This window comes from Electrophorus electricus, chromosome 19 (assembly GCF_013358815.1).
Source record: "Electrophorus electricus isolate fEleEle1 chromosome 19, fEleEle1.pri, whole genome shotgun sequence".
In the NCBI taxonomy this organism is placed as follows: Eukaryota; Metazoa; Chordata; class Actinopteri; order Gymnotiformes; family Gymnotidae; genus Electrophorus; species Electrophorus electricus.
The window spans coordinates 7,752,721-7,763,023 of record NC_049553.1 but is presented as its reverse complement, the minus strand read 5'-3'; positions in this window follow the sequence as shown (position 1 = coordinate 7,763,023).

Genomic DNA, 10,303 nt, shown 5'->3' with positions numbered 1-10,303 from the left:
TGGCCCTCCACCCACGCCCACCAAGAGCATTAAACAAGGCACACGTGCACCCTCCCACCACGGGATGATTATATAAGCTTGCACTGAATGTGACGTATCTGCTCACGAGAGCGAGAAGGGACGGACGGATGGATACGACTAGCTCGCGAGCGAAGACGCGTCTGAGCCAGACCAGTGCTCGCACTCGTGTAGAGAGGGACCGGCGTCCGATCGGGACGACGACCCGAGAGCTGGAGGGTGGCGTCAACTGCGCTGGGGGCGGGGGCGGGGAACCGGGAGGAAGACAGCCGGCCCGGAGAAGGAGAGCGCGCGCGCGCTTTGCATGTGCTAGGCGGTGATAAGCTGCGGCCCGTCCTGGAGCCTCTTAATGAAGCAGACTCGCAGTGTGATGTTGAGAGCTCAGGGATCACTTGCAGCAGGGGGGAAAGCAAGCTGCTGTAGCCTGGAGAGCCAATACTGCATCATATCTAATTGCTGCCTTGTACACACTGGTCCCTGCAGAGTTAGACCCCTCTCTGCTGTCACTTGTCATCTCTCTCTCTCTCTCTCTCACTCACACTCAGTCAGTTCTCTGAATAGAGTGCTGATGAGTCTGTGTCGAAACAATCTCTTTCTCATTACTGAGCACATTCATTCGGCTTAATCTGCAGAGATTTACAGCCAAACTTCTGCAGATAATCATTTAAACACTTTCAAACATTTTGGCATCATTGACGCTGGGTGCGGCTAATCTGATAACAAGACTGTGTACACAGACTCCCAAGCTTGGCCCGCTCTTGAATCAACTCAGTTCATTTTAGATCAGCTCAGTTCATTTCAGTTTAACTTAGTATAAAATCAATTCATGTCAAGGATGCATTATTAAAAAGCAGTTGAGGTAGGTTCTCTCATTTGCTTGCACTACCCACTACTTAAAACACAAGCACATACCTGAAACGCTCAGCTGTATAACTGTGGAGCATTTGGAGTGTGATAGTTGCATTCTAAAGACTACACGGAACATGGTGGCCACTTCCAAAAAATTATTTAAAACATTAGGCAGCCTGGCCTAAAACAGCTCCCTTCTGTTAACATTCTGAATGTCAGGACTCAGAACTCTTAGCCAGTGCTCAGTCCCAGGGCAAGTAAACATATACAGCTAGTTTTAAAAAGGGCTGGACCTTTCCCTGAGTGTCCCAATGCTGCAATGCTTTTACAGCAAAATGTAACCCTTCCCCACCCAGGTAGGATGTTGCTCTTTCAGGCAACATCTCATGCTTGTAAAACGCAGATGAACTAGACAGCAGGTTGTTAGCCAGCTTCATAGCTTTACTATCCCACATCTCATGTACACACAAACGCACACTCGCACATGCCCGAATGGGCACATGTATCTTTACGTGTGAACGGCACACTGGCGCGTTCGCTCCCACCTTGGCACCGACTTTGACACGCACCCCGAGATCAGCCCATCAGGCAGGCATGGCCCAGCGAAGGCAACTGGGGCGCATTAGTGCCACTGTTTGAGACGGCTGAAAAGGTGCCGGGGTGGGGGTTGCCAAGAAACGTGGAATGGCGAAGGTGGATGAACAGATGCAGACAAGGACAACGCTCTGGTGCCCAGCCTGGCGCGGAGCAACCCAGCTCAGGCTTGGCTGGCCTGGAGCGGGTGGTCGCCTGGCCAGGCCCATGGATGGTTCATATCACCGCGACCCCAGGCTGCAGCACGTTCAATGCATCTGTTGTGGTGCCCTCTCTATGAATACATGCAGCAGCATGGAGACTTCTGTGTGAAAAGTCAATGGTATGTCAAGAGAAATATTCTTGTCAAGAGAAAGTCTTGTCTGGTGAGACTATATAATGTAAATTGCCTGGAGATTCAGGCGTAAAGTATACCGTAGAGGGCACAACATAAATATGTGTGGTGTGGATGCGCAAAGCCCTATGTCTGTATGCAGTTCATTTTTAATATGATGGATGGGATTACACGTTGTCTTTATGCCTGTGCAAAAATAAATGAAGGCATATAGGCGTGCGTGATACAGGAATAATTGGTTTATATCCTTAGGTGCAAATGTGCCTAGAGTGAGGTGTTTTTTAAGACGTTGGCAGAGAGTCATCTTACACTCATTTTTGAGGGTATATTTAAGTCTCTAATTGATCTACCCTCAGCCTCTAAATTTGTAGAGCCTCCACCTGTAAAATTCCTAGGTGAAGGGAACCAGCAGTAAACGTGTAAGAAGATTCCTTAGTGACATGGAAATCTGACTTCCTCTGGGTCTCATGATGAAGGCTGTTTACCACATAGCCACTGGCAAATTAACTCCAAAGAATGCATTTCTTTGCTCTTGTAGACCTCCAAATGCTGATGTATTGCTATGAATCACATATTGTCTCACCGCGGCGGCTGGCGAGCACGGTGCTGGAATGTGCGGCAAAGCCGTATCTTCACCCTTCTTGCACATATCTTGGCACAACTCAAAGAGGCCTCGGTGAGGACCTCACAAACCGGTTGAGGACAGGAAGATCCAGTGAAGTGCAGTGAGTGTAGCTAGCAGGGCTGCGATTAAGAACTACTATCTAACACCCAGGAAATCTTTTCTTTCCCCAAGCATTAGTTCGCTTTTAAATGAATTTATAATCAACATAAATTTTACACCAGGAATCTGAAGTAGAATAAGAGTTCATATTGCCTTTCTATGTACAGATTATAAAGTAATTTGGATCTTTGGTCTCTAATTATCATAACTCAGTTTGCACTGAGGTTAGTTTGGCGGAGTGATCCATTTGGCCTGAGCACCTTTGTAATTTACTATATATTTGATAATAGCACTCACAGGGGGGCCGGATCCATAACTCATTTCACTTTTAAATGTATAGTAAGGGATTATCGGCCCTTGATCCGTGTCTTTATTGATTTATATTTATCATCTCCGTAGTCAAACGATTTCTCCCTGCACTTTGTTATTGATATATCCTTCTTTGAGCTGATAAAGTGATTTTTAAGTATTCCCACTCTCTGCTCTTTCTCTGGTTTTCTAATGGAATACAGAAAATCCACATTTTGCAGAACGCACGTAAACATGAATTACCTATCATGAGTTTAGCGTCATGTTTTTTTTTTCCTGACTCTCACGCATAACTTCAGGTTTTTTTTTAATTTTTTTATTGGATTTGTATTTGTATTCGTATTTATTTATTTATTTATTTATTTTTTTGCTGTTTCATTTGCCGAGGTAGCTTTTTCAGTGCTGTACTGCGTTAATCTCCGAGTCTAACCCGACTGCTCCGTGGCTGTGTATATTAGCAGCCGGAATAAACCTCGCTGGATCCTGTTTCTGCTAATGGCATTACGGTGACGCGGCCGTTCGTTTGTCGTCTGCCTTTATTAGTGTGGAACGGTATTAGTCCGAGGCACAGGAGAGTGCCGCCGGATTTGCACACCGCGTCACTGAAGTTGCGCGGAACAATGCGGAAAGAAGGGAACCGTTCAGAAGACGCTAATGAAATCTTTATGAAACCATCCGGAATGCAGAGCTGAAGGTTTTTTTTCTCCTTCTTCTTCCTTCAAATTTCCCTCCATGCTAAATTAAGGTGCCGCAGGCTGTCAATCTGTTCCGCAGGAATTTGGAGGCTGGCTCTGCTGAAACTGGCTTTGCATTTACCATGTCCAACAGCCCCTCCGAGTCACATACTGTGAAACTGTATTGCGTTTAACATGGCGTTTGCATTTCCATGAGCAGTACTCAGAGCAGCACATGTGCACTCTCTCATGTTCTTGTGTTAACTCGCGGGGGGGGGGGGGTTGGGGCGCACGGGACGACGACGACTGTCAAGAGACCCTCAAGGGCAATAGCTGCACTCACAGCAATTAGTGCAAAAGAGCAAGCAATTTACACAAGAACACATTGTACTTGTTTGCTGCATCCGTGGAACTTGACTGATTGCAGACTGATATAATGATAGAGAGGGTTGGGGTGGGTAGGTTTGAGATGATCATGCCTGCTAACACTGCTCTGCTTGTGTTTCTTTTCTTTCTTTTTGATTTCATTACTTCCCTTCTGTCTACCTCTACCGTCCTGTTTTTATAACCGTGAGAAAACAAAGGCACGCTAAAGTACAATGTTCCTGCAGATATCTAACAAGTTATTTGTATCTTCCAGTTACCATACTGAGAATAACCTTCTTCTGTTACATTTGTCTGTAAGATATCTGTGTCTTTCAAAAAAAATCTTGAAAAGATACATTGTACTCAGGCCAGACATAGTGGTGACACTGAGGTATGTTATATTGACTTTCACAGAAAGTTAGCAAGGTCGGGTCTCGGGTATTTAGTCTGTTGGTTGTTTTTTTCTCCTGTGCTTTTGTGCCAAAAATGGCATAAAAACCTCTTCTGAGATGCAGCCCATTGCCTATTGCTTTAGCCCCTTTAAATTAGAAAAAAAAGTGCACACACACACACACACACACACACACACACACACACACACACACACACACACACACACACACACACACACACCTCTTACCACTCGGAACACCACAGTCTTCGCAGAAGTGACACTGAAGTGAGATAGCAGGGACAAAGGGGTTCTTTTCCTTCCTGTGGCCCGAAAGCCCCCGATGGGCCCAAACAATAACAGCTTGTCCTTGAGTTATAAATATATAATACACCTAAAGTTGTGCCGGAAGCCAGTCCCTTTTGATTGGCTTCTTCTTTTTTTTCTTAAATAAATCATTCATTATGGCGAGCATCAATAATTAATATTCTTGGAAGCCCCAGTCCTTTATGTAAATAATGTCACACGTACGAAGGTTACCAGCGTAAACCTGCCCAGAACAGCAGTTTGTGAACTTTTGATTGTGAACTTACAGCTTGACATTTTCATCTGCATTTTTTTTTCTTTTCCTCATTCTCCTTCTCTCCGGGGGCTCATGTTTGTTTAAAACAGATCATAAATGCACATGCCACATCACGCTTCCGTCATGGAAGATTCTGAAGTTCAGATTCGTCTGCTGTGGTCAGTCTTCTCCCTTTTCTGGTCTTCATCTTGGTGTCCAGCTTTTCATTTGCACCCCTCGTCAACCCCACCTCAACCACCACCTTTCCTCATTTCACTCAAGACATAGGCACAATGACCCTGGCTTGGGAACAAACCAGTTACTTCCTCCCAAAGATTGCCATCGGCAAAATGTATGCAGACTGAGTCTCTTACCTTCGAAGACGGGCTGCCATTCGAGCTCTTTTCATTGGATTACACCTGCAAAGGACATTTTTACTTTAAACTATTGCAAATGTGTAAGCATTTTGTTTACAAAGGGAAATGCAAGGATAACAAGTTCTCTTGATAAAAAAAACACTGAGTTCTTTTATGTAGGGGAATAAAGAAGTGAACAGAATAGGGAGGTCAAAAAAGGGATAACAAGGCTGAGGATTGCTGTGCCATCAGATTGCGTGTGTGTGTGTGTGTGTGTGTGTGGGTGGGTGTGTGTGTGTGTGTGTGGGTGCGTGCGTGTGTGTGTGGGTGGGTGGGTGTGTGGGTGGGTGTGTGTATGTCTGTACTTGTGAAGAGGCGAGAGAAAGAAATCGAGTATTTATGGAGACCTTGTGTTCTAGTGGCTGGGTGATCATTGGTATAGCCTGAGGATGCGAAATATCCATCACACTTCATTAATGACAGCAGCTCAGTGATACACATGCACACACAAACATGGTCACATTACCATATGGGCTTTGCCAAACAGACCCTCTCTCACACTCTCTCTTACACATACAAACACGCACACACACACACACACACACACACACACACACACACACACACACACACACACACACACACACACACACATACAGTCGCATTACTGACAGACACCTGTGTGACATTCAAAGGCCACTGTTACTAGACCAGATGGCTTCTCCCTTAGTGGGACAGCCCAACTGAATGTCACACTAACCAGTTGCAATGCCCAGGTTCACTGGTGTGGTGTGTGTGGGGGTGTGGATGTGTGTGTGTGTGTGTGTCTGTGTAAATGCAGTTGTATATACCCGAATGTAGTGTGGTCATATAGTAATTGCGAATGTAGTTGTATGTAGTTGAATGTAAGTGTATTTGTATGTAGTTGAAGCTGGCTTTGCATTTACCATGTCGAGCATGGTATTTGTAAGTACCATGTTGGACACAGTAAGTGTAAGTGTATTTGTATGTAGTTGAATGTACTGAGGTCATATAACTAATTAAATGAGTATCTAATCATAAAAGCATAAAATATATTGCAGTAACATTAGTGATGATTTAACTTGTCAATAATGCAGTACCTTAGACTGCTGCTAAACGAACAGAAGAATGAATCTAATATTCTCTGTTTGGATTTGCTGTTTAAGATGTTCAGTAAAACATGCTTCAAGAGGCAACGTTTTTTTTCAAACTATGATTTCTTTGATGAAAAGAGACCCCGAGTTTCATTTGACAGTAGAGAGGAAACCACACAGACCACAGATTTATGAATCCTTATCTGTGGTGCCTGCACTTTATTACAGGTGACCGCACTACATTTTATTACAGGTGACCGCACTACACTTTATTACAGGTGACCGATTCCATAAATGCCATATTTAGCACCAGAAGGCTGGTTGGCTATCTCTGGCTTTTCTGTTTTTATTACCAAGCATTACTGCTGAAATAACCCTTGTATTTTTCAACTTAACTGACTCTTTAGAATCAGTAAATCTCGTATGTGCTGAGTGCCAGATCCATTTGCAAATCCCCCCTGCGTCAGCCGGGCTTTCTAAACGAGCTTTCTCATTCGCTGTTACCGATTGTCGGAATTGAATGCAGAGTTCCATAAGACTTTGAACTCATTTTAAGGTGGCTGCTTTGTTTGGAGTGATAGTGCTGAGTGACCTGCCTGCACAGAGCTGCACTCTGCTTATGACCTGCAGTGGAACCAGGGCTTCCGTCTAGTTGGACCTCCCTGCTGGATGGGAGCTGCAGCTAGAGAATGAGGCCTATTATTGGACCAGATTTTAACACCCGACTTGGCTATGCATGAATGAACTTTGGTAAATGCACTTACTAACAAATAAATGCATCCGTATAAAAACCAAGCATTGAATGAAACCATATACTTGTGTGACTTATAAATCATGTCATGTTCCTTTTCTTTTAGGGAAAATGATTATTTAATGCGTTTATATCCCAGTGTCTCACTAGGAGCCTCTTTAAGAGCTGTTAGTGAGGGTTCTGTATGCTGCAAACATGTGTAGTGAGATTAAGGGCTTAATAACCAAAGCCCCAAGGTATAGCACAGCTGTTATCAACACCTATAAATAGTGCGCGAATGCATAGGAAAAGCTAAGGAGCCGTGGCCTCCTCTATTTTGCTTTTTTTTTTTATTGTGTTCATTACGCTTTCCTTGCTCCTGTGTTCAGCGTAGTTGGTCTCCTAACCATCACACAGCAGCGCTACAGGCCAGCTCAGGAACACATGACTCTTACTTCTGTTTAAGCTCTAACCCTTGCACTGATGAGCACCTCAGCATGACTGACAAGCAGACACCCAGTTGGCCGGAATGTCATGCAGCGACATGGAATCTATCCCCCAGCTGTGAGTGGGAACATGGCCAAAAGAGCGCTCTGTGAAGGGTGCACATCCCAGGAGCCATGCTGAGACTTTAACATGTGCAGCTATGTATGCAAAGACACTCACAAAGAATTCTCGACGAAGATTAGTGAGCAATATGTAAGAATTGTACTTTTTATTCTTCTTTTTGTATTATTGTATGGTCTAATGGTTTAATCCTGACAGATTTAGTTTACAGTGCTCTGGTTCCTGTTTCATTATTCGTTAACATAAGCTTTGGGAGTAGAACTGTACTAATATTTGTCATGAACTTGAACATCGCTTACACAAGAAAAAATACAAATTTTATCCAAAATATACAATAATACAAAAATACCCCATATATATATATATATATATATATATATATATATATATATATATATATATATAAAACAAGGCAAAAGAGAAGAAAAAAGACCACCCTCTTTAGCACGAGCTATTTTCTCTCACTCGATTGAAGTTAATCTCAATCTCAATCTCTTTTTCCCTCTTTGGCAAGACTGATCTGTGTGTCAGAGAGAGGTGGTACTACCCTATCGCCCTGTAAAGCACTCGGGCGAGCGATAATGGGGCGCAGAAGCACGGCGGCGCCCGGCCACAGCCGGCAGTTTTGTCATGTTAATGTGTCGGCGTGTGACGGCAGGCAAATAGGATTTACTGTGCCGGCTCTGCCGGAATGAAATTGCAGTCTCATAAAATGTACTTTTAAGGCATTGTTGGGGAGCGCTGAGGGCAGTATATTAAACTGCCGTGGATCAGAGGAGAGGAGGGGCGTGGATTAGGGGCTCGGACTGGAGGAAGGCGCGGAGGGAGCAGGCACCAGCCGAGCACGGATGTGCCGTAATTGAGCGCCTGCTGCACGTGGTTCCTGATTTGGCTTTAATGTCGGCTCATAAAAGAAGTATGATGGTTGAGGTGGGGGGCGGTGGGGGGTGGCCGGGAAGTGTTTGTGTGTCTGCGTGTTTTACAGAGTCTGAAATACTGTACGCTGAAGGGAACCTATCGGTGCCGCACATCATTCTGCATCATCTACCTTTCCAGTTTAATTTATTGGCTATAAATATCCTGTTACGAATTCCTCTTTCGGAGTGGAGATCATGTCCTCCACGCGTGTGGTAGGTGTGCGCCGCCGTGAATGTCCACCACAGATGCCGCGCTAGGTGTCTGCTTCCACCTCCGTGGCTTGGCCTCTTCTCCGTCCCCCCGCTCTGAGCTCGAAAGCCTATTTGCCGTGTCTGCCAGTGGTCAGGAATCGCTTTAACAGACCTCGAGTTGATTTAGTGCCCAAATCCCTCTCAATCATGTCACATTTTGCACTTTAAGGCCAATTCACCTCAGATTCTCCACACCTCGCTCCTGCCCCCACAGCAGGGGACATTAACAGTCAGAGTCTGACTCCCATTAGAGATCATTTAAAGGCCGTTTTCCCTTCACACCCTCTCAGCCCCGCGCCGATAAGGCTCCTCGACGAGTCATTTCACAAGCCTCTTCCCGTCCTCAGCCCCAAATCCTTGCAAGCTTCTTTATCAGCTTACGGCTGCCACTTCTGCCAAGGTTACAGAACTCTAGTCACTTCGCTCCAATATAAAAGGGTCCCGGACCCTTTAAATTCATGTTTACAGTGGCAGAGTTGAATGTTTTTAGAGCGCTTGGCCACTTTGTGATGCCAGTTTTGTTCAGTCTCCTAAAGTTTGTAATGTTTGAGGAGGTAGCGTTTCATGCGTAACGTGTTTTCCCTCCCTCTCTATATCCTTTTATAGTTTAAGAAACCTGAGACGGAGTGTTTGAACAAGTGCTACGTATTTGTGTGGTGTTGAAGCTGTGTTGACATGAGCCAACTTTAGTCACAACATTTAAATAACTCATTTACAAAAGAAGCTTTCAATCTATTTGAATGCCTTTTTTGCATGTTTATAAAGTGTGAAAAAACATCTCAACACCTTTATTATTTTCTTTCTAGTAGAATATCAGCTTTTGATACAACTAGAATTCTTAAAAAAATAAAGAATCGCTCCATTTTTGTTGTCTGTTGGTTGTTGTCTGGCATCTTGCCTTACAGAACATTGGCATGTGGGGTGAATTTGTACAGCAATTGTCACATTGAAGCACTTCATACGTCTCCAAGCATGAGACAAGGCAGCTCACCATGCACACATGGCATGGGAGACAATGACAGCCATTGATGTCTTGTAGAGTGGAGCAGGACACAGATGACAATGGTCCTCTTGCATCTCCTCAGAGCCAAGCGCAGCACTGAACGGGCAAGGTTGTCTCATAGTGACAGGGGGCTATTTTTAAAGCTCTGCTCCTTGCACAAGTCATCTGGAGATGTGCTGTTGTACAGTAGAGGACAATCTATGGCAGGGGGGACAAACTTCATACGAGTGTGAGTCTCCAAAGTCAAAGCCCCCAGCTCATGTTGTGAGGTGCTACAGGACTAGTGAAGGACAGCTTCTGATGATGAAAAGTACACACGCTCACCAGGTTCAAAGTCCTCCGTGAAAACTTTGGAAGCTTTTTTGTGACACTTGACATGCTGACTAAAACCTTATGCTGCTTTCTAACAGCTGTGACACAGCGTGGCATCCTGCGAAGGATCCTGTCCTCTTTCTCCACCTCCTTCCTTACCTTCAGCTCCATCTCTCTTCATCCTTCCCTGAGTATTCTCTTTCATCATCCTCTCTTCACTGCTTGAATTT